The 25,496-nt window shown below is 43.8% G+C and overlaps 1 protein-coding gene across 2 annotated transcripts in view; it reads left to right on the top strand.

The window, feature by feature from the left end:
- Positions 1 to 2,761: 2,761 nt before the first annotated feature.
- VGLL4 (vestigial like family member 4) overlaps positions 2,762 to 25,496 on the top strand; it is a 157,472-nt gene continuing 134,737 nt past the window's right edge. The window contains exon 1 of one of the 2 annotated variants that reach the window (XM_063426935.1): positions 2,762 to 2,807. The gene's annotated coding sequence lies outside the window, so the exon portion shown is untranslated. Of the gene's footprint in view, positions 2,808 to 3,876; positions 4,197 to 25,496 lie in introns of those variants that run through there. The other variant, XM_063426934.1, reaches the window with a different exon arrangement.

Below are 25,496 nucleotides of genomic sequence, written 5' to 3'. Positions count from 1 at the left end.
GTCGTGTTTATTTAGCCCCTCCGTTGGCCGTGATAGTAGGCAAGCCCACGGGTCAAGTGTTATCCTGCGTTGCATAATGCTCGAGGTTAGGTCTGTAACTTTTCCCCAGTACTCTTTAACCTTGACACAGTGCCACCACATGTGGATGTATGTGCCCTTCTCTCCACAGAGCCTCCAGCAGGTGTCTGTGGGACTTAGTTGCATATGGCATTGTTTAACAGGGGTCGTATACCACCGGAGTAGTATTTTGTAAGATTGCTCCTGGAGGGCCGTGCATACGGAAACTTTTGCATTGGCCTCCCAGATATCCTGCCAGTCCGTCCCGTCTAATGTCTCCCCTAAGTCCGTCTCCCATTTGTCTGTGTATGTCTGGTTGCCCCAGGTCCCTGATTCTAGGCATATATGATTGTATAATAGCGAGATTAGTTTGGTTGGCATACGCTCTTGCAAGCAAAATTTCTCATAGAAGGTGAGCGGCTTGGCTATTGCCGTTCTGACTTCTCTGGTCTGTGCGAAGTCCCGTACCTGGAGATATCTGAAGAAGTCACTCGTTTTTAGTGGGGCCAGGGATTGCAGATGTTGGTAAGTAACTAATTGGTTGTTTGAATACAGGTGTGTGTAGCGTTGTAGACCTGTGGCCTCTATGCCCTGAAACTCTCGTGCCCTCAGTCCGGGTGGGAACGCTCTGTTGCGCAAGACCGGAGTCATTGGTGACGGTAAGTCTGTGAGTTTAAGTTTCTTTGCGACTCTGTCCCATAAGCTTAGGGAGTTAAGGATCGCCGGGCATTCTGTCCGTAGGATTACTCTATGTTCTCTGGGCACCCATATTAGGAATTGCGGTAGGTCAGCTCCTGTCATGAGGGATTCTATGTCCACCCACCTACGTTGATTAGTCGGGCAGTGCCAGTGAGCTATTTGAGCTAATTGTGCGGCCTTGTAGTAATGGTGCAGGTGTGGCATACCTAAACCTCCCCTCCATTTAGGGTTATACAGAGTTGCCTTGGCTATCCTGGGTCTTTTTCTTTGCCATATGAAGGCGTCTATTGCCTTTTGTGTGTCTGCTAGGTCATTTTTGGTGACCCGGATCGGGAGTGCTTGGAAGAGGAATAGTAGTCTTGGCAGTATATTCATTTTTACTGAGTGTAACCGGCCAAGCCATGTAATCGGTTTGTCTGTCCAGTTGTCTAGGTCTGTCTTAAGTCTGTTGAGCAGCGGTGTATAGTTGTGTTGGTAAAGTGCTTTGTGGTCTGCGGTTAGCCTGACGCCTAGGTATGTGAGTGTGGTCGTAGATGTTTTGATGTGGTGCGTACGTCTAATGTATTGTAACTCTTGTTCGGGAATGTGAAATGGTAGCGCTATTGATTTGGTGAGATTGACTTTGTACCCGGATAACTCCCCGTAAATTTGAAGTAGTTTTTCCAGATTCGCCATTGAGGGAATCGGATCTGTCAGTGTGAGGAGGATATCGTCCGCATATGCTGCTGTTTTAAATTGCTCCCCCCCAATTTGCACCCCTTTAATATTTGGATCTGTTCTGATGAGGTGCAGGAGTGGCTCCAGTACTATCGCGAATAACAGTGGCGACAAGGGACAACCCTGTCTTGTACCATTGCTCACTCGAAATGGTGTCCTCGGGGCGCCCGTTATTATGGTTGGTGCCTGTAGGTCTGTGTATAGGGCTTTTATGGCAGTGATGTATGTGTCCGGGAAGCCTTGTAATTGCAATAATTGGAACAGGAAAGACCATTGGACCCTGTCAAAGGCCTTCTCTGCGTCAAGGGACAATGCCAGGGCTGGTGACTTAGAGTTAGACATGAGCCACAACAGATCAGCTCCTCTGCGTGTGTTCTCGTATAATTGGCGCCCTGGCATGAAGCCTACTTGGTCTGGGTGTATTAATTTTGGGAGCAATGGGGTTAGTCTCCTCGCCAGTATCTTTGTGAATATTTTTAAGTCCGCGTTTATAAGTGATATAGGTCTGTAATTAGTGGCTAGTGTTCCGTCTTTGTCCGGTTTGGGGATTAAAATCAAACAGTGATTTTTAAAATGTATTTCTTTATTATTTTTTTGGGGGGGATGGGGGGTAGTGGAGTGACCCTTTTAATGTAAAATTCACTTTGCATTTACTTTGAATTCCTGAAAATTGACACTTTAGAGAATAATCCTTTAACCCCTTAAGGACCAAACTTCTGGAATAAAAGGGAATCATGACATGTCACACATGTCATGTGTCCTTAAGGGGTTAAAGTATGAATAAACACTGTTTTGGTAAAATTAATTGAAATTCACTCATATGGTTATTTACTAAACTAGGTTTATGTAACTAAATAAACTCTGAATGGTAAGACAATAATAGCTGTGGGGGAGAAACTGTCCAACCCAACTAGAGTCACAACTATTTTACGAATTGGATCTTAATTTCCTACACCTGAGCCCACCTGCAAAAAGCTCCCATCTTTTATCCTCTATTTTGCCCTTTGAAATTGACAGCACTACAACATGAAGTTTATTCAAAACAAGGTGGATTTGATAGAAGTCAAATTTAAATCACGATTTTAAAAACCACTCTAGGCATCGATACAACCTTTTTACATTTGATAGATATTGGAATTACAAATATGCAGTATTTTGTGCGAGCTTAAATCGTTATAGTTTTTGCACAGCAAAAACCTACACAGTTTCCTAAGCCACACCCCCTCATACCAGAAAGACTTCCTTATCAAAAGTATGCTGAGACCTAGCAGCAGTGAGTGAATGGCTTTTGATTCACAAACCTGGCTGCAGACAGTTAGAGAAACTTCAAACAGGTAGTGATATCCTTACTATATGTCTCCCTGGGTGCTCTCTTCTAGTGCCGGTTGTTTGGATGTGTGTATACATTTGATATAGAAGTCTTTTTCTGGAGTGACGCTGTGTGGATAAATAGGCAGCTGTGGCATTCTGCAAAACTATAAAGATATGAGCATGGAAAAAATACAGCATATTAATGAGGCCAAAACCTATCAAAGGCCAAATTAGTCCAACTGGAGTTTTTTTTTCCAGTTTGGGTATTTTTGCCTTAAATTCGAAATTTAGTTTGAATTAAATATAACTGTCATTTTATTTAAATAAAAAAATAACCCACTAGTGAATAGCCCTGCCTGAGGCACAATACATACATACCTCAATTTATTCAGTAAACATTTATTTGGTTTATTCAATAAAAAGAACTGTGAAGATTTCAGATTGAATTTCAACTATAAGACCAAATTGGCCGAACTGGAATAATTCTCCACGTCTATGCTTCTTGTTCAATTACTTTGGCCTTACATATGAAATGTAAACCTAAAGTTCTCCAAAGATTCTCACTTTGGTGAACATTTTGATAAAATATCAGCATAAATCAGAACATTTCACTATTTTTTAATTCACTACTATTTGAATGGTTATTTAAAAAAGTGAATTTCAGTTTGGCTATTCTTGCCATAAAATTATTTTTAAATGCTCTGCAAATGTCACTTTAGTGAATAAAGCTACTGGTGTTTATATGAATAACCCTGCCTAGTGTGTGCTCTGTCAGGCTGCAGTAAGAGAATTATCTGTGAGAAAGTAAACGAAAGCCTGCTGCACATTGTATTGACTGCGTACATGTTACTGAAATCCCAATTTGTTCTGTGTGTAAATGTGTGAGAGAATGTGGGCGGAGCCCTCACATTCTATCCTCACTAACTGCTTTCTCCTGCTGACTGAGACTCATGTACCTGCTGTAACAATGTTACATCATGGCTTCGATATTCTAATGAGCTCTGACCTCAGCTGTGTCTCCGCCAATAGGATGCGCGTAAGGTCTCCACCTGCCAGGAAGAGAATTCCATCATTCTTCACATTCCTGCTGCAGTGAGCAGGAACTAACTGAGCTATCCGGGACTGTCTGCCGGCTTCCCCACTGGACCCCAGCATTGGATGCCTGCTTGGAGTCCCTGACCCCCTGAGTCCTTCCAGCATCCTCCTCCTAGCACCCCAAACCTGCCTCTCCCCTATCTTGCTGGACCCTGTACCCCGCCGCTTGGCTTGTTTGCCGGAGTGATAGGATCGCCCAGTGTTCGCCGTGTGTGTATAGAGTGTACCTGATCCTCACTGCAGGCTGCCCCTCATTCACCCCAGGAAAGGTCCCCCTTTAACAAGCTGGGTTAATTCAGGCTTTCCTTCACAAACTGGTGAGTTCTGATTACCAGCTACAGATGTACCAGCTACAGACCTTTTGTTTGTTGTGTTTCATATGCTGTAATCTGCCTATTGTTTGTGCATATTCTCGTCATCAGTTGTAGTGCAAAGTTTGTCCGTTTTTTTTTATTTTATAACCTTTCTTTGAATGCAGGTGCATAGAAACCTAGTGCTCTGTCTGTCTGGAATTTTGTGGCAAAATGTTAGCAACTCCTGGGCATAGTGCATAAAGTTTATATAGTGCAATTCTTGGGCCAATATTTTGCATGAAAATATCTTGTCAAGTGCACATTTATTGAATTTTTTAATTTTTTTAGTGTGTGTGTGTGTGTGTGTGTGTGTGTGTGTGTGTGTGTATGTATGTATGTGTGTATGTGTGTATGTGTATATATATATATATATATATATATATATATATATATATAATATATAAAAATAATTTATTTATTTTTAAGCTGATGTGAGCAGAATTTCATGGATCCATTGTGTACCATTTCCTATGCCTGCAGTTTATAATATGACTGATTCCTGTATATTGTCAGACTCCAAAATACCATTTGCAGATTCTTTTCGAAGGAGGACCGATAACTTTCTGTTTCACCATCCTACTGTGTTAAAGTCACTGCTTGGGGACTAATCGGAACATCTGTGACATTGCCTTTGGGTGTCCAGTGGCTGGCAGGGAGGTGGGGGGGAGTTGCGCAGGCAAAGGTGAGATTTACTTACCTGAACCTGTCCCTCGTGGGCGCTGCCATCTTTAGCCAGGTCCAAATTTACAAGAGCCAACATCACTGCTGAACTCTCGCGCAAGAGTATAGCATTGAGGTCTATGAAGGAGACCTCCATAGATAAAGCCAATCCGCTGCAGCGAGGGAGGGGGGACTGACACCTATAGACATCTGTAGCTCTGACCAGTATCTAGACGTGTCAAGCATAAGAAATGTATAGAGACAACTTAGTCCCTACTTTGTCTATGTCTCTTTCCTGGGTTGGAATTTCACATATGAATATAGTATGCCACTCTTTGTGCCTTTTGAATGGCTGAAATATCCAGATGTTTCTCTTCAGAGATTTATGGTTATAAAATAAATAGATAAAAAGTGTACTTCAGGTGTGTTTTTTTTTTTTTTTTTTTCGTTTCTTCAGTAGTGCTGCTGAATGTGATATCAGGTGATTTCTAACAGAGGTAGTGTTATATATTTGTATGATTTTATTTCTGTGACTTGTATTTGTATTACATACATACTGAGATGGCATTATTTTCCCCAATACATGCTTAACTGTTATGTTTCATCTGTATTATAAAAGGTTAGAATTAGAAAGAGCCACTACAGGTTCATATCAATCTCTCTGCGTGCAGTGCCCCTGGTGTTTTTAGCCCTGCCATATAAAACCTTACAGTTGAGTAGAAAATGCACATGGTTTTTAATGCAGGGCTAAACGCACCTCTAGTGGTTGTGTTCCTGGCAGCAACTGGAGGCGCTTTCGCACTCCTAACAGTTTGACTTGGTTATGGGACGTTGGAAGCATTTGTTTGGACTTGCATGCACCTTTTTCTTGTCCCAATGCTTCTCTATGAGAAGCATTATTGGATTGGACAAGAAGAGGAACACCTCCAGAGAGGAAATCTCCTGGATGATGTAGGACGAGGAGTTGATGGCAGCACGGAGTAAATCTCAACACTGGAAATCTTTGATGTAGTGTTGGGTTTAAAGGACCACTATAGTGCCAGGAAAACATACTCGTTTTCCTGGCACTATGTGCCCTGAGGGTGCCCCCACCTTCAGGGACCCCCTCCCGCCGGGCTGGATGGTGAGGAAGGGGTTAAAACTTACCTTTATTCCAGCGCCGGACAGGGAGCTCTCCTCCTCCTCTCCTCCCTTTCGGCTGAATGCGCATGCGCGTCAAGAACTGCGCGTGCATTCAGCCGGTCTCATAGGAAAGCATTTACAATGCTTTCCTATGGACGCTTGCGTGCTCTCACTGTGATTTTCACAGTGAGGATCACGCAAGCACCTCTAGCGGCTGTCAATGAGACAACCACTAGAGGATTTGGAGGCTGGATTAACCCATTTATAAACATAGCAGTTTCTCTGAAACTGCTATGTTTATAATAAAAAGGGTTAATCCTAGAGGGACCTGGCACCCAGACCACTTCATTAAGCTGAAGTGGTCTGGGTGCCTAGAGTGGTCCTTTTAAGGAGAGGATTTTATTATAAGGGGAGCACAGTGAAATTCACGAGTTGTTAAGTTACGGCCCCGGGCAGCAGCTTTTCCATCTACCATCATTAAAATGATCGGTGCGTATTGGGAGATTCATTCTCACTAGTCTCTGGCAGACTGAGATTAGATTCACCAATCACCAGATTGCACAGAGGTACTCTGTTCATTATTTCTCAATGAACAGTTTGTGACTGTCTGTGTTACTGTCTGTGTGTGAGACATGATCTGCATGTTATTTCTTACAGGTAAGATCATGTTAGAATCCTGCATTGTATTTTGGCAATATCAACTGTCTGTTTAATTATCTCGTGGTTGATATTGCCATCCATACAATGCCGGATTAAAATGTATTATCTACCTGTTGTTGGTATTTATATAGCGCCAACTAATTCTGCAGAGCTTTACAATATTATTAAAGGGGTGCGGGGGGGGGGGGAAATTTAACAGTAAATGAGACAATAGAAATAACATGCGGATCATATATACTATATATGATATAAAATTAAAATGACGCAAGTAATTTCTAGGTTTGATTTAATGTAGCTTTAACCACCATAGTAATTTTTTTTTTTTTTTTTTTTTTTTTAATATGCAATAACATGCCTGCAATAATTTTTAAATGGACAAAGATGTACCATTTTTCACTTTAGGGGTGTGAGTGGGGGTGTGGTCAGGGCTTGGCTATTCTGAGATAGTACAATGTTTTCTATTAACAAAGACTGATTTCTAAGCACACTTATTGTAGTATAAAGAGACTCATTACTCTGCATTTTATTGCGGTGGAGTTCTGCTATACATTCAAACACACCAATAATAGTTCCCTGAAAAGAGTGATCTGGGCCCAAAATAAGGACCAGATTAGGTTCATACTGGAGTCATGTGACACACACAGCGCCTAATAATTTAACGTTCTGTTACCATAGCGAATAAAACATGCCTTAAAATGGTTTGCTGTCTCTAAAGTTGCTATTAAAGTGATTTTGAAGCTGGAATAATGGCATGTGTAATTATATTCTTAACTCATTAGAGAAAATGCAGTCGGGGATGGGTATTTCGCGACAGAGCTGATTATTCTATTTGTCTAGACATGAGACTTCTGGGCAGTAAAGTGTTACTTAGTCAGGAATCCTCAGTTTAAAGGCTGCATGAGGATTTCACATGTCATTTGAGGAGGAGGAGACGACAGTGGAAGAAAACAGCAGTTTTTCCTGCCCTTTCTCTTTGGGGGAGGGCTGGGATTCTTGGCTCTAATTGAAGGAAGTTGGCAAGGTCTTGTTTGTGTGTAGTGTGTGTGTTTTTTTTTTTTTTGTCTGGTCTGCTGATCTTGGTAAGTCCCTTGTGCTTCTGTCTGCCAATACATGTGTTGGGAGAAGTCTTGGGGTCTTGCACTGATCAGCTGGACATTAATAGCGCTGTTCATTTAAGTCTCTTTCAAAGGGCTATGTAGCAAGGTGGTCTGGTAGTCTCATTGACCAGATAATTGCATGTTGTACACACAGGTCACAATATATCAGTCTACTGCATTTATGTAAAATTAAGTTACTTTTTTTTTTTTTTTTTTTATGAATTGGGGATTAATTGAATGTTTCTTCCTACTGGCCAGTGGTACATTCACTTGTCCAAGGTGTCATGTAGACATACTAAACTGTGCACAACATTAGAAAACTAAGTTATACAATGAGAAAATTGTGTAAAATGTAGTACAGTTCTCAGATATGTCTCTCTTGCAAATATGTTGTTTCTTTCCAGGAAAAAAATGTAAGATGAATTTTATTTATTTTTAAGTAATTTTAACCCATTAAGGACCAAGCCAATGGTTTTGTGACCAATGTATTTTTTGCACTTTTGCCATGTGTTCATTATACCACAGTGTTCCCCTCTCTATGCATGTAACAATACAGATTATATATAACATTTTCTTAAAGGAGAAATAGGGCTTCCTTTTGATTCCCTACACGTAAACTTAAAACAATGAATAGGAATAAAATATAAAAACATGAAGAGATGTATTTCCCTCAGTCTTGCATGTAATGTTAAACTGAAGAAAAAGTAATTTCTACACAACAAATGCAAGTAACGAAAACTCGAATTAGTCCTGATTGTTAAAATGCCTATGTCTTGGATTACTTTTTATTATAAAATAATTAATACGGTGAGAGTTTTATAGGATCACTATAGTCACCCAGACCACTTCAGCTCAATGAAGTTGTCTGGGTGCCACGTCCCCCAGGTTTTAACCCTGCAGATGTAAACATAGCAGTTTCAGAGAAACTATGTTTACATTGCAGGGTTAATCCAACCTCTAGTGGCTGTCTTCCTGACAGCCGCTAGAGGCGCTTCCCCGACGCTCAGTGCGAAAATCACATTGAGCAAGCAGAACATCCATAGGAAAGCATTGAGAAATGCTTTCCTATGGGCATTTTTAATGCGCGCTCAGATCTGGCTGCGCATCCGTATTCGGCTCCACTCGGGAGCTGGCGTCTGAGGAGGAGGCGAGGTCACAGGCGCTGGAGAAAAGGAAGTGCCTGACAGGGTTTTAACCCCTTCAGCCCAGCAGGAGGGGGACCCTGAGGGTGGAGTTTGTTTTCCTGACACTCTAGTGATTCTTTAAAGTGAAAACTGCCGAGATTACAGAGATGTTTGTAGAGAGAACATCCCCCAAGCTATTTAAAGAAGCAATATAGTGTCAGGTAGACATACCTGTATCCCTGACGCTATAATTTTTAAATTGCTGTTCAGGTGGCCCGGCCCCCATTAAACTGGTAAACTCCCCTTTTTTCCCACTGCTGTTCAGTTCTGGTTGAGGCTGGATCCGCCTCCTTGGCTGAAATCATCAAACTTGATAATTTCAGCCAATCTAATGCTTTCTCATAGGAAAGCATTGGGAGGCTATATGGCATGAGTGGCATAATGCCATGCTGCGCCAATCAGCAGGTTCTCGTAGAGATGTGAAAGGTTCAGTGCCTCCTTGCAGAGTTCATTAGAAAGCCTTCAAGGACAGGCAATATACATCATAACTACTACATAAAGTTGTAGTTGTTCTTGTGACTATATAGCGTCCCTTTTAATTGAGGATTCCACACCAGACGTTCTTCGAGTGAGCTCCTCACATAAGTGTGAAACACGACATTAGAGCGAGGTGATATCCCCAAACAGTGCCCAAAATGACTAAGCACCTACAACTAGCAACTGGGGAATGCTTTGCAGCGACTTTGGAGCCACACTTGATCACCCAAGCCCGGCTACAGCTTTTGAGGAGGGGAGAGCTGACTGGTTTCCCAGCCTGGGACTGCACTTGGGGTACAGCTACCCTCCCCCTTGGGCCCCCACCTCTAGACCGGTGGGGGATATCCAGGTCCCCACTGCAGGACAAGCTAACAAACACCCGCAAGCACCATAGAGAGTACCCGCACAGCGGCTGCAAACCCAAATAGCAGGGTCAAAATGGCCGGCGCACAGACAGAACTCACGTTACCAGATTGGGAGGCCAAGTTCCTACCCACCTTTGACCGGATCTGCACATAATTCTGGGTACTGGTCGAAGCCCGCACGGAACCTCCGCAACTCCACGAACAAGCTGATGTGCAGCCTTTTGCAGGGGTGAGCCCCACAGCTTTCCCAACGTCCGAGTCACAGCTCGGACTGGCCCAAAACGCCCACCCACAGACACTCCTCACCGCACAGATGGGTGTCACTGGCACCCGGGCCGCTCTCCCTTCTTCCGAGCTGGGAGCCCGTTTGGAGAAATATCTCCCCCGCAGTACATACACCCAGGGGGATAACCGGAACCTGGAGAACCTCTAGGATCACGATCCTGAAGATGGGATCAATGGAGACAAGGCAAGGGCCCCTGCAAGTCTTGGGCTGAAGATGAGTGGCATTCAGGACACACAGACCCATGAGCAGATGGCTGCGGATCACTCTACACTGTCTATACAACTGGGAGATGCTTAGGAGTGGAGGGTGCCCTGGACTCGGCGGACATCTCAGAGGGGCAAAGTGAACTCGCATCGGTAAAGGGGGCGAGTGGGGAGGCGTCCCACAGCAGATTTGGTCTGGAGGGGGACTGTTCGGGGTGGCCTGCCAGCAGCATCGGCTGAATCACGGATTCTACCTACCTGCTGCCCCCACGCTGATACCAGAACGAATGCACCTGCTGACTACCTACCCACTTGGATTCATGCCAGCCTTGCCACTCGGGGGATCGGCTGTTCTGGTCTTACACCTGGACTACTTGTAGGCGTTTGTCTTAGTCTTTTTTGTTCTTGTTAGATGCCCGGTGGATATTGGCTCTCTCGTATGCCCTTACAGCCACCACCAGTTTAGAGCAAATTTTAAAGCGTTGCTAGCTTCAGTTATTTTCCAACATTGAAAATAAGCATGTTTGCATAGTGTGATACCACCTCCTCCTAGTCTAGTGTCAGTATGCCTGACTTGATTTATTCTCTCACCTGCCTTTAGCATGATGTTTGAGCTAGCTAGTATATCGCACTAAAACATTTCTAGCCTGCAACACCTAGTTTTTATGCTTGTATCAGTTAATGTAGTAATCTTACGATTATCTAGCCTGATTTATTGTGTTCTTCGCAAGTTTACACTACATCCTTAAAGGTTTCCTTAAAGGGACACTTGTTCTGGTGAGTAGAATCATCAGAGAAAATGCAGTTTTTACATTACAGCCTAGAGATACCTCCACTGGCCACTCCTAAGATAGCTGTTAGAGATCCTTCTTGGGTCATGGCTGCTTAAAATGCATCCAAACATTCAGTATCTCCTCCCTCTGCATGCAGACACTGAACTTTCCTCATAGAGATGAATTGATTCAATTAATCTCTATGAGGAGATGCTGATTGGCAAGGGCTGTGTTTTAATTGTGCTGGCTCTGCCCCTGATCTGCCTCCTTGTCAGTCTCCGCTAATCCTATGGGGAAGCATTGTGATTGGCTCAGGCTACCACTTCTGATGATGTCAGCGGGCAGGTCTAAAGGAAACAGCCACAAAATAATCAGCTGCAGACTTGAATAAAAGTAAGATTTTACTATATTTAGGGAGACATGAGGGGACCAGGGTGGCTAGATGGTGGTTTTAACCCTATAGGGTCAGGAATACATGTTTGTTCCTGACCCTATAGTGCTCCTTTAAAAACATAAAATGAAGCACACTCATGAGATAATGTATTTCCATGTTATTGTTTACTGTATATGTGTACATTTATGCTGACATATATATTTTTCTTTCTTCCTTTCTGTAACATTCACATTGCTTCAATAAAACAAAGATTGACCCCCAAAAAAGTTTCATCATGAGGCGCTGTTTATCACCAATTGTAACATATATATATGGCATGGAGATGACTTCCTTGAATGTGTAATATCATAGGAAATACTATTTTTAATGTCTGCCATGAAAATGATTAGGCTATAATAAGTGCTAGGACACACCTGGTTTCCGTACTAGGTGGTATAAATGACCCACTTTCACAATTTGACTAAAAACTACACCTGGCAAATCTACGTTTATGGAAAAATGACTTGTGTTAAATTAACATTCTAAAGTGCCACGATGAACGTAATTAATTGGAAACCTCAACTTTGTATTGAAGTATTTCCAACTTGCTAAATGGTAAATACTGAGTGTGTTCAGTATCCGTGGAAACCGACAGGAGTAGCATACAGGTGTTAAACAGATTTCTATGATCATATATTTATTAGTCACTGGTATTCACAATACTTACTTTGCCAGCATGACAAGAATTGCTAAATTGCAAATCAAAAATACTCAGTATATTTCTCTGTCAAAAAAAACAAAAAAAAAAACAAAAACATTTTTTTTGTTTTTTCACACGTTTTATTTTGGGGAAATTCATAGACGCGTGTCCCACTACTGTAAACACATCATATTTGTATTCTGCTACTGGTCTTGAGCACAGTGATATTACATGTGTACATTTCCCCCTACATCCCACTCCTTAATACTAGATCTGAGGGCTTCCATCTGCTGATATGCGTATTGACCTCCCTCATAATGAGAACATAGTCAGAATTACTGCTGCTGAACAAACTTAAAGGGCTACGTGAACACTGCACGTGTCACTAAATGTTGCCCCAATTTACAGAGGGGACCCTCCGCTATCAAATTATGCCTGCTGAACTTGATAAAAAAAGGTGCACTATACCTTTAAATATTGAAGTGCTACAAAGTGAAAAAGCGTCTGTGCATTCAGGAATTGCCTTTATATTAGAATAATGTGCAAAATTGTTTTTATTGCTTTATCTTTTGATTTTATTGGGTGTTTTTAGAGCAGTTTCACTTAGAAGGCTGCTGCTTTACCTTTTGACTGCCGCATATATAAGGATTTTATCACTAGCGCCTCTTTTTTTTGCTTGATTTTTATGTTTTAAGGCCATAGGCCTGTATTTGTGGGAGGAGTTATCGTTCCTATAAAAACGCTACTCCTCTCTCCTTACCTTGCCGTGACGTACGCTGTTTACCCCACCCACCGCACCCTCTCATATTCACACAATACCTTCGGGGGGACCCTCTTTTTACAGGCCTACACCCTACGTCGGTTCCGGCACACCTCACCGACTTTAAACATCAAATGGTATTTCAGTCACTAATTAACCGACCACAAATAATATATATATATATATTTTATATTCTGCTGAATGCCTGAGAGAAGGCCCATACAAGAGAGCTTTAGTTTGTGTTAACAGGAACACTCCAGACACCATAATCACTAAAACACGCTGCACTGATTATGGTGACAGGAGTGGCCTGATGCTCTTCCAGTGTAATGTAGTCAAACCATATGTAAACAGTTTCACAATCTACCTGGAGATTGCAAGGCACCTCTTGCTAAAAAAGCTAAAGCCCTGAGCTAAGCTGATGGAAGCTAAAGCCCTGAGCTAAGCTTGGCTACACCGTCCCTGCAGATTAGCTCAGTTAAGGTAAAGGGTAGCTCCTTGCAAGAGCTTAATTCTAAAAAGGAGAACTATTATAATTTATCACTTATATAGTGCACGCTTATTCAGCAGCACTTTACAATATGATAAAGGGGGAATTTTTAACAATAAATTAGACAATTACAAGTTGTGAGAGGAACAGTAGGTTGAGGAGCACGCTGCTCAAAAGCGTTTACAATCTAGTGCTTTGAGTGTTCCTTCAAAGGTTATTCGGCTGCAAGAGAAGTCCAATTACTAGCAGATACAAGCAAAGATATTGAAGGACCACCAGAGGCGGCTCTAGACTTTGAGGCCTCAGGTGAAACTCAAACACGAGGCCCCACTAACACCACTAAAGTGAAAAAAATAGAGTTGCATTACATGCACACACATACACATTGAAGCATTGTCTACCTGAGTGAGTGTCTGACAGAGTATCCTTGAGTGCGAATGTATGTCTCTCTGAGCATATTTGTGTTTTTGTCTGGGACCGTATGTGTATGGGGTAGCTTCTTGAAGTGTGTTGTGTGTATGGGGGTCTGACTGTGGCCTCTGTGCATTGTGTTTATGGCAAAGCTAGGTTTCCTGACTGTGTGTATGATTAAAGGACCACTATTGGCACCGAGACCACTTCAACTCAATGAAGTGGTCTGGGTGCCAGGTCCATCTAGGGTTAACCCTGCAGCTGTAAACTGCTATGTTTACATTAGGGTTAATCCAGCCTCTAGTGGCTGTCTCATTCACAGCCGCTAGAGGAGCTTACGCGCTTCTCACTGTGATTTTTCACAGTGATAAGACGCTGCCGTCCATAGAAAAACATTGAGAAATGCTTTCCTATGGACTGATTAAATGCACGTGCGGCTCTTGCCGAGGGAGCCCGGCACTGGAGAAAGGGAAATGATTAACCCCTTAACCCCCCTTGAGCCGGATGGGGCAGGACCCAAAGACCCTATAGTGCCAAAGAAACTAGTTTGTTTTCATGGCACTATAGTGGTCCTTTAATGTATTCAGCTGGTTACTGGGATAAGGCGAGTGGATAAGTGTGTCAGGGCAATAGTGGCATGGTAGGAGGGACGAGTGTGACAGGATTAAGGGGGGGGTTAATGTGACAGGTGAGTGTGGCAGAGTTGACAGGATTAGAGGCATTAATGTGATAGGATAAATGTGGAAGGTTGGGGGTGATTGTGACAAAGTGAGAGATGGTGAGTGTGACAGAATTAGGGGGGTTAACTTGACAGAGTGAGGGCCGGAGAGTTTGTGGGGGATGAGATTAACAAGATAAGGAGTGATTAATGTGAGTGTGGATGCATGAAGTGGCTGACAGTGTAGGGAGTGGATGCTAACTGTGTCTGAGGAGTCTGATAGTGTGAGGGAGTAGGGTGACAGTGTGTGTGGGAGGGGGTGACATTGTGTATGTGAAAAGGGGAATCTTGTCTGTGAGCGTGGTAATTGTGTATAGGATGGAGTTGATTCTGTGTGGGAGGGGGAGGGGGGACTTAATACCTTTTGTCATTCCCTGGTGGTCCAGTGTTGGCTCCCTGGTAATCTGGTGGTAATATCCGATCTGCAGCTCTGCAGTTACATTTGCGAGACCCGGTCAGAGCATTGCCGTGGTAAGCCATTGCAACGCTCTGATTGATTGTCCAAATCTCGTGCGACAGATGGTCTGCAGCTCTGCACACTGCGGAGCTGCAGACCAGCGGCCACGGGCGCTTTCCTCCTTGGCAGACTGCACTGACAGAGGACCCGACACTCTCTGCCCTAAGGCGGTTTAGGCGGTCGCAAGGCCTTAGGCAGCCGCCTAAACCACCTAATTAGAGAGCCGCCTCAGAGGCCAACTAAAGGAATGCCGACCTACTTGATCTCTATGAAGTGGTCTGGTTTTAGTGGTAATATAGTTTTAACTCTGCAATGTAAAGCATTTCCGCTTACTAAACCTGACAATGCTTACATTGCTAGGTTAACCCCTTCCCAACTAAGGGTGCGCTATAAAAAGAGAACTTTAACGCTGTTAGGATGGCATTGCATGTCCTTTCGATCAACCCTGCTGGTAGCCCGAAAATGTACCCTTTGCGGTGATCGGCGTGCCTGCTTGACAACCGATGCATTCCCCCTGCAGCCAATTCCCACCCCCCATCCGAGTCATGTGATCGCAATGGCACTGATATGTATTCTACTTTAAATGTATTTTATTGGTTGTATATTGGGGAATCTGCTTGACAACCCAGGCAGAAATACCAGAGTAAATTTGCAAACCATATATATATATATATATATATATATATATATATATATATATATATATATATATATATATATATATATATATATATATAGCCAAAGAAAATCAGCACTCCCAGGATTTGTATCAAAAAATGAAAATAAATCTTTATTCCAACGGTCAACGTTTCAGTTCCGCTAGGGAACTTTCTAGGGTATTCTAGGGTATTTTTAGGGTATTCTGTCCTGATGAAAGTTCCCTAGCGGAACTGAAACGTTGACCGTTGGAATAAAGATTTATTTTCATTTTTTGATACAAATCCTGGGAGTGCTGATTTTCTTTGGCTATATCTATTTAGTGCAATCTAGCACCGGGTCTACAATCAAGTAAGTTGGAGTGCAAGGTCTCTTTTTCTTTTTTTTTTTTTTTTAATATATATATATATATAATGTGTATGTAAAGAAAAAAACAAAAACTGTGTTTCAGAAAGGCGCTTTAACAGTAATATATAACAAAAAGCAGCTCAACACACGTGCAGATATCCCAATCCTACACAAGTAGATACAAAGAAAGGTGACCTTGGTGGATAATACCGCCATAAAAAAAAAGGAAAAGGAGAATCACTCAGTGGAGCGCTGAATTCAGTATCTTACCCCTAATATTGGGGAGACCATAAATCACTTGTAGATATAGTAGGTATATTAAAGAGCCTGGAGATAGGCTTAAATCACGACAGCCTGTGGTATATATGGTTATACCAAACCTCCTCCAGATAGACAGCTCACAAATGTAGGGATATATGTGGAAAAAACACAAAATATCCTAGTGCAGATATGTATGTACAGGTGAACAATCAAGAGCAGCAGTGCATGAAAGGTGCTCACCTGAATAGGAGCCTGTTGTACTAGGCTCTATGTATATGAACCTCTGTGCCTTTAAGGGAGGCACTAGCCCTCTTGTGTCAGGATCCAGGAAGCAGTAGGAGATCCACACAGATGGTATATATATATGTGTGTGTATATATATATATATATATATATATATATATAGTAACAATTTATTTAGATTTACAAAAAAGGATAATTAAAAACCATAATAGGGATATACCAGTATAAAAATCAATGTGCAGATCTTCCTTGGTAGTCCGAGACGCGTTTTGCCGGTCGGGCTTTCTCAATCGGATAAAATTGGATGGGCTGCACTTAAATTACTGGATTTAAAATACTGGAAATTACTGGATCGTCCGCTGGATCGTCCGCGTGTCGTACAGAGGTGTGTCTCTCACAGATGTTCACTTATCAGTCTGTGGGCTGTAAGCCCGGAAGTAGCGTTGCATGTATTTCTGGCGCTACATGTGCATGTCTTCACTACATGCTTGTTACCAATGATTGCCTGAAGCAGAATTCGCCATATCTTCTGTGGGCATTAGTCCGTTCTCAGTGAGAACATATATCAAAATGTCCCAATAGTGAAACATAATCATGAAATGAGACAAGCAGAAAAGAGAGTTCAATATATATAGTAAAATAAACGTACAAATGAAACCCAATTATAACTCTTGGGCACCAAAAAGATTATAAAGTGCAAAATACATAATACATAAACAGAGAGAGAGTTTTACCTGGCTGGTATATAAACATAGATCATAATTAGACACGCACATCGATCCTAGAGAATATATAACCACCTTGGGAGTGGTATTTAAAAAATAGAATTAATAGGAGTTTCGGGGGCGTGGCCTACAGCGCATCTCCCTTAAGCTCCGTTAGAGCCAGGGGAAAAATCGACGAAAAAGCCAAAAAACGAGCAACCACAACGACACCCCCCACACACAGAAGTTATGGGGCGCAAACATAAGAAGTCTCACCTCCAAGGAGCTCCCCAACAGCCAGATATTCGGCTCTCATTTGAGAGGCCGGCAGCGCGGCATCTGCCCAAAATGGTGCCGGAGGAGCATGGGACACCGGAGCCATCAGGGGCCTCCCATGACGAGGACGACCCGATGAGCTCCCCCTGCTCGGGAGCGGAATCGGAGCGGTCAGACACAGACGAGGATGCGACGCCCTCTACAAAAGGGGATATCAGGAGGCTACTGACAGACCTCCGGAAAGTATGGAAGGAAGACCTCCGAGCAGCCCAAGCAGAAATAGGAGAGATCCGTCACAGGGTACAGGAGATAGAAAGCAGAGAGGCCTCCAGGAACGAGCACATACAAGCCACTGACACCAGACTGGACAGCCTCTCTTCTCAGGTGCTACAACTGACCCAAAAGGTGACTACTCTGGAAACACGTCACAGAAGAAAAAACCTGCGCCTCAGGGGCATATCAGAACAGATACCTGATAAGACGATACTCACCTTTGTGAGGGACCTAATAGACACCATGGGCATCAGGGACAACGCTTCCCAGCCCCTTATCACCTCACATTCAGAGTGAGAAAGTCAGCTGCGGCCCCAAACGACGCGCCCAGAGACATAATTGCCATGACCCGCGATATTGCAGTGAAGGCGGCGGTTATGCAGCGCTCCAGAGAACAGGGATCGGTACTATATAAAGGTCTCTATCTATGCGGACATACCATTCTCTGCCCTAGCGGAAAGGAGGAAGCTAGCCTCCACTGCCCGGCAGCTCAGAGAACACTCTATAAGGTACCGCTGGGGGCCAGGGGGGTCCCTAGTGATAACCAGCGGAGACACGACAGCAACGCTGATGTCCACAGAAGACCCAGAACCGTTGATGCAGAAACTCGGAATCCCAACCCGCACACGCGCAAACACATCAGAGACACCCCTAGGGACACCCAAAAGAGATCGGGAGTCTACACCCAACAACGCCTTCGAGTCCAAACAGCAGGCTACATCCCCGAACCAAAAGGCACAGCCTTCACAGAGAAATAAAGAGACGAGCACAAACGCACCCAGGCACTCAGTTGGGCACCTCAAAATCCAGAGACTCGCTAAATGGGACTAGAACCAAATCGGTTACACACCATGAGACATGAGAGCCCGCCGAACCCCTTTAAACTTCACCATTCTAACATGCTGGGTTTAATATGGGAGATAGAGGGAGAAGCAGACACGAGACTGCCATCAAACGCACATTAGAGTGTTTTGCTGCATCTAAGCTCTCCCCTGCTCTGCACCCCCCATACATATTCATATTGTTTTCCCTCTGACATATTGTTTTCCTTATGTAATATTGCTTCTTTACGCACTATTGTTTCCTTATGCGATAATGTTCCCATGACTTACTTAAGCTAACACTGGTTCTATAAACAATGCTAATTAACCCATGTTCAGTTAAACCGTGTTAAAATGATATAACTTCATTACTCATACATTGGAAAAGCTATTTTCAAGAAAAATTTCAATAAAATTTAAAAATTTTAATTGGAAAAAAAAAATAGAATTAATAAAAAATTAAAAATGAATTAAAATGATGTATAATTACTTTAAAAAAAATAACAGAGCTGGGGGCGGGGCCTGACCGCGATGGAGAGCAGAAGTGCTTTGGAGGAGCTCCTCTATGGCCCAGCAACTAAAAGCATGATTCAGCCTAAAATACCTCAAGACTGGGCAAACCAAGCGAAGCCCTTTGCATCCAACTCACCGACTACACGGAGAAGCGGACAAAGACCCGTTGGGACACATGTAGCTACTCCTTGGCTGTTGCGACCTGATGCCGGGCGGGGGTCGCGGCCGAACCCCTGGACCGGAGAGGCCAGAAGGAAGCCAGTCACATGTCGGGGCCCCGTTACTTCCCCCCTATGGACCGGGGGGTGATCCCGGTCTACCCAAGGACGGTTATCCAGCTGACACAGAAGCGCGCGGGACGACAGGGGAAAGCGGCACCTCACCAAACATGGCGGTTGCCGCGTGGCCCCCACGAACCAGCACTGACCACGACGACATTCTCGCCAGGCTAGACCGGCACTTCACAAATTTTTGGCGGCAACTGGAACGGCGGATGAGATGTCCTGCTCCTCCACCAACTAATACTCACCGCATACCGCGACATTCCCCTCCCAAGCCCTCAGCTCCACCAGCGGGTAAAGCCCCAACATGGCGGCAGATCAAGTACCGCACTTCACCCAGACGCAAAGCGGCACCACGGAAGCCACACACGGGAATACAGATAAGGTCACAGCCGCAGCCAGAGAAGTGGAAAAAGATTCTAAAGAATCAACTTACCTGCCCGCAATCAGGGGCCTTGCCATGCAGTGTGACTACTCGAAGTGGGACTGTGCTGTACCCCTGGCTGGCATAGGCTGACCGGGGCTCCGGGACTGAGCTGTGAGTAAGGCCTCTGGCCACTCGCTATCACAATATGGCAGCGCAGGGGCTTATCATATGTATACATTGTCAGAAACCCCAGTATTATCTACCAGGCTTAACTACCACACGCACACCTAATGGGGGGGCCTCATGGGGGCATAGAACACATCTTACTGTCCATACTGTTTACACCCTAACCTTTGGCCTACCAACCTATTACTATCAAATGGCAGACCATACACACCAATCCTCAGCCCATCCGCGATATACATTAACTCTTCCAAGCCATATGACCAATAATTTAGTCAGTTCAATGTCAGCCTATGAAAAATGATGATCGTTAAGCATAAATGTGTATAAGACAGGATGTAACTTTTCATGCAACTACCAAATCTTATGTCTTGTTCGGTTAAACCATTACAGTTAAATGTTGAATGACCTACGGGCAGTAACTGTTGAACCTTGTTTGTGCATAGAAACAAAAAAAATGGATTTATATATATATAGTTTGTTTATGCATAGAATAATATACTAGCCTGTACTGATGCTGACCTAACACGTATGACCCTCCTTTTAATCAAGCTTAGCTCCATACAAAATATGAGATATCTAGCATGTTGTGAAGCATTCTATTCCTACAACCTTATGCATTCCTTAATGCATATCTAATGCGATACCATACTATAATAACTACCTACCCAAGCAATGTTAGCACTCTAAGCAGGACGACCAATGCTTTAACCTCTAGACCTACTTTTATGTTATTTCAGTAAACGTCGTTATTTCTATTATTGTTACCTCATCTGAACAATGCCTAAGTACTAATAATATATAAAATTTGTGCAGTTTTTCTAATGCCATGTTTGACACTGTAAGAACCTATTTCGCCTGCGACTGCTGTTGTGGCAACACAGGCTCGTTTGTATCACTTGCACATCAAAAATAAAGAATTAAAAAAAATAAAAAAAAATAACAGAGCTCAAAGTCATTATTGAGACCGTTGGGTTGCATACTATTGAAATTAAAAATCCGTTTCATTTCTGTCTGTCCCAAATTTTTGATAATGTCATCTCCTCTCCAGTTAAAATTAACTTTTTGAATTCCTAAAAAGGTAATTTGTCCCGGATCTCTATTATGATTCAATTTTAAAGTGCAATGTTAGACTGTGCTTCATATAACCATTACTGATATTGCGCACGTGTTCCTGTATCCTAATTTGTAGAGGACGGGTAGTACGTCCTATATAGGCAAGGCCAGAATTACAGTAGATCATATAAATCACATGTTTAGAATAACCTGTAATAATCTCTTTTAACTTTAAATTTTTTATTTCTATCTTGAGGATGTTGGAATTCTGTCAAGTGGCGTTTGTGGCTATTGGTGTTTCTACAAGCACTGCATATGCCACAACCATAAAACCCACTAGATTTGTTAAATGGGTTTTTTCTTTTTTTCTTTAGAGAAGAATAATTTTGGGTTAGATCACATTTTAGGTTGGGAACACCCCTGTAAATAACTTTCGGTCTCACTGGGAGAATCTGATTAAGTGCCTCATCACTCAACAAAATGGGCCAGTGTTAAATTAAAATCTTTTTCAGTTGTTCACTCTGGCAATTAAAATCACAAATAAATGGTACAGACTCCTCATACGTATTTGGTTTTTTCTCTTTATGTCTAATTAGTGATTGCCTATCTTGTAAGTCAACATCTTGAAAAGCTTTTTTCAGGAGTGTCATTACAGCCTTTATCACTGAAATCGCCAATCATTTTCTCTGCTTGTTCATAAAATTTATAATTATCAGTGCAGTTTCTTTTAATTCTCATAAGTTGAGATTTAGGGACATTTAAAAGCCATGGGGAGTAGTGGCAGCTGTTACCTTGGATATAGCTGTTGACATCAATTTTTTTTTTTTAATTCTTTTATTTTGGTTGTGCAATAAAAGTTAACAAACATTACCGCAGTGCCACGATAGCAGTTGCAGGTGTGTCATAATATACAGCGTAATGATATTTAGTAGCACAGTTTTGTGAAGTGAGTGGTTAAGTAATTTGCGTCCTGTCCCTGGATGGGTATGCATAAGGAATACCTTAGACATTTTAGCGTTTAAATTAAATTAAAGTATCATTAATATGGTAAAACGTAAAAGAAAAGAAAATAAGGAACAATGAAACATCTTGTAATGTATATCCTGCAGTGTATATCTTCCGTGTGCGGTCAGCCCCTAGTTTGTTGAGTTACTTAGCCTGAGTCTTTAGTGGGCTTTGGTTGTTTCAGGCGCATTGTGCCTTTTCAGTTCTCATATGGAGAACGTGACGGTTGGGTTGTCTATGGGCGCCCTCGTTTCGTCGTGGTGTTTTCTGTTGCTCCTACCTGTATGTCTTGTTGTATGGGTGTGGGCGTTTAGGAGAGGGGTGGTATAGGAGAGGTCAGGCTCTGTGTGGGATTCCGGGAGGGTCATCTTTGTATGCGTGCGGCTTTCCGAGCCGCCTGAGACTAATGTGGAGGGTAGGTCTGCGAGTTAGTCATCATGTGTGTGTGTATATCGTCTATGAGGTGTCATGCAGTTCAGCTGTTGGTGTGTTGTGTATGCGCTGAGGTCTCTGCTGTCTCCCTCTAGATCATTTTGTGGCGCCCTGAGTCCCATGTTTGTAAGCCTAGTTAGAGGGTGTGTCTGAGGGTTACTCGCTGCTCGAGTATCTCTTGGGGGGGGGGGGGGGGGGAGAAACTCCGTGTGGTCTTCGGAGGCAGTCAGCGTGTGTATGGAGTCCCCCAGCGACACCACCAGGGTTCCCGACAGCCCCCAACGTTACCTGATTCCCCGGTCTCTCAGGATCCGGGTTACGGGTGCGAATCTGCCCCGGTCTAGGAGGACCGCAAAGGGCAGGTCATCATATATAGAGATCCTGCAATTGGCTATCAGCAGGTTTGGTCGTTGCCTGGCCCAGGCCATGATGGAGGATTTCGCGTTGATGTCCCTGATCACCGCTATTATGTCTCGCGGGTGCTGTGGGGGCCTTTCGGACTCTGAAAGCCGTGACCAAGGTTGGTGTTCCGCCTTCGTCCTTGAGTCCTAGTGCTTGAAGTACTTCGCGGGCGAAACCTATTAAGGCTTCTTGTCCCACCGTTTCTGGCTCCCCGCGGATCCTGATATTCCTCCTCCGGTGCCGGATTTCCAGGGATGTCACAGTGCGGGATAGGTGCTGCACTTGCTGGGTGAGTGTGTCTAACCGGGTATTAGTGTCGTCTAGCTTTTCCCTTCTTTCCTTATCTTTGGCCTCTATGGCTCCCATGCGGTGTCTCAGGCCGCCAATCTCCTCCTGTACCCCGGCGAGGTCCGCTTTCCATACCTCCCTCAGGTCTCGGAGGAGGTTTTTGATGTCCCCTTTAGTGGAGGGGGATTTGTCCGAGTCCGTCCTCTGGTACACTCTGCCATAGGCCTGGGGCGCTTGAGCTCTCTCCTCGTGTGACGGCTCAGTCGCTGGAGCTGCGTGGGTCTCCGAGCGCCATGTTTGCTCTGGCCTGTGAGGATGGCCTGTTAAAGGACAGGCGAATATCGGAGTGACCTGCAACCTCTGTATGGGCGATTTTCCTATTTTTCCGCCCCATCTCTCTCAGGGAAGGTTGTTAGGTAGGTGAAGTCGTCGTGGATCGTGCACTTTAGGGCTAAAAGTCAGTTTTTCTCTCTCGACATCAATTTTTTAAAAGAATGTGCTAGTTTTAATTTGGTTGTCCTCTATATAGATATTAAGGTCCAGAAAACTAACACATTCCTTACTATAGGAATGGTGAGTCTAATATCCTAATCATTATCATTAAGATATTTCAAAAATGTATTCAATGATGTCTCGTCCCCCTTCCATACTAGGAAGATGTCGTTGATATAGCAACGGTAGGTCACCAGATTCGCAGCCAACCTCTCATGTTCAAAAATATGCCTCTGTTCCCACAATGCCATGAACAGATTGGCATAACTGGGTGCGAATCTGGTGCCCATCGCCGTGCCACATAGTTGCAAATAAAACTGATCGTTATGCCAAAAATAGTTGTTAGTGAGTATCCAACGAATCCCCTCTAGTATGAAATCGACTTGTGTGGACGGAAACATATTTGACATCATTAGAAAATATTTGGTGGCTTCACAACCTCTGTCATGTGCAATAATCGTATAAAGAGAACTGACATCGGCCGTGACCAAAAAGTAATTATCTTCCCACTGTATATATGACCCTGTAAGTTTCCAAAACCCCATAAAATGCTAAACACAAACGTATTTTAGAGCAGTAAAACATGTAGTGATGATCTCATCTAATTTTTGTGAGAACATACAAATATGAACATAAACTTTGGCCAGGGATTGTGACTAAGTGGCTACTAAAAAAGATTGAACATACCCCATTTTGTCAAATGTACAAAATAAAATGAGACGCAGTACTACAAACAGTGGCGTACTAAGGAGGGGGCGGTCATATGATATCCATATGAAGTTCCAGTGGATTCATTTAAAGGACCACTTCAGTCACCCAGGCCATCACACTGAAGCGGTTTGGGTGCTGTGGTCCTGTAAATTTAACACTGCAATGTAAAACATCAGCGTGCGTTTGTTTTGTCTTTGAGACTGCAGTGTTTACATTGCAGGGTTAAAACCACCTCAGTCATGCTGACCACCACTAGAGGTGCTTCCTGCTGCAGCAACAGTAAAACTCATATGACTGATGCCCCTGTAGGATTCAAATTAATGTTATGTTGATTCAAATGCTTTCCTATGGGGGAATTTGAGTTGCTTGCTGCACATGCACATCATGCCCCCCAGTGCTCCTCTGTGACACCATGGAAAAAGAGGTAAGCGGGGGCGGAGCCCAGCTGCCAAAAAGGGAAGTTGCACGCCACTGCAGCTCCGAACCAAAAGCCGAAAAAGGGCTGTTTCCCGCTATACCGAGATCCCAGACATCAAACCCACACACCCTACCACCATGGGACGCAAAACAAAAAAGCCCAAACAGGACAGACCTAACCTGGGGATGAACATCGTCGAAATGTGCCGCTAAGCACATGGTGCGAGCGGGCCCAAGGTGGCCGCGCTGTCGGGTGGTTGTTCCAATTTCTCGGACGACCTGGCCACGGAGGAGGGAGAGACACTTTCAATCACACCGGCTAAAACCCACAAACCCGGACACTTCCCCGGTTACTATATCTGCCTTAAAGGGACTCCTTGCGGAACTACAGACCACCCTGCAAGCCGACATTGCCACGATAAGTGGAGGGCTGCAGGGACTAACAGGCTGAATTGACACACTAGAAACTACCACTCACCAGGACTCCCAGCGGATACAGGTGCTGGAGAGAGCGGTGCAGGACATCCAGCGGCAAAATCAGGCCCACGAGCGCCGCTTCGCAGCCCAAGAAGACCTACGACGGCGGAACAATTTGAAACTCAGGGGGGTACCCGATGCGGTCCCCGAAGCGGAGCTGCCGCACTTAATGCGGAGAATGATGGGAGACCTACTACCACCCAAGCAGGCAAAAACAACACCCCTGGACGGGCTTTTCGTATCCCCAAACCAGCCAAAACCCCACCAACGGCATCAAGCGACCTGATAATCCAGTTCATGCACGGAGCAGACAAGATGGCA

This window comes from Pelobates fuscus, chromosome 7, assembly GCF_036172605.1.
Source record: "Pelobates fuscus isolate aPelFus1 chromosome 7, aPelFus1.pri, whole genome shotgun sequence".
Lineage (NCBI taxonomy): Eukaryota > Metazoa > Chordata > Amphibia > Anura > Pelobatidae > Pelobates > Pelobates fuscus.
Note: the sequence above shows the minus strand (reverse complement) of the source record. Positions and strands in the feature narration are given on the sequence as shown.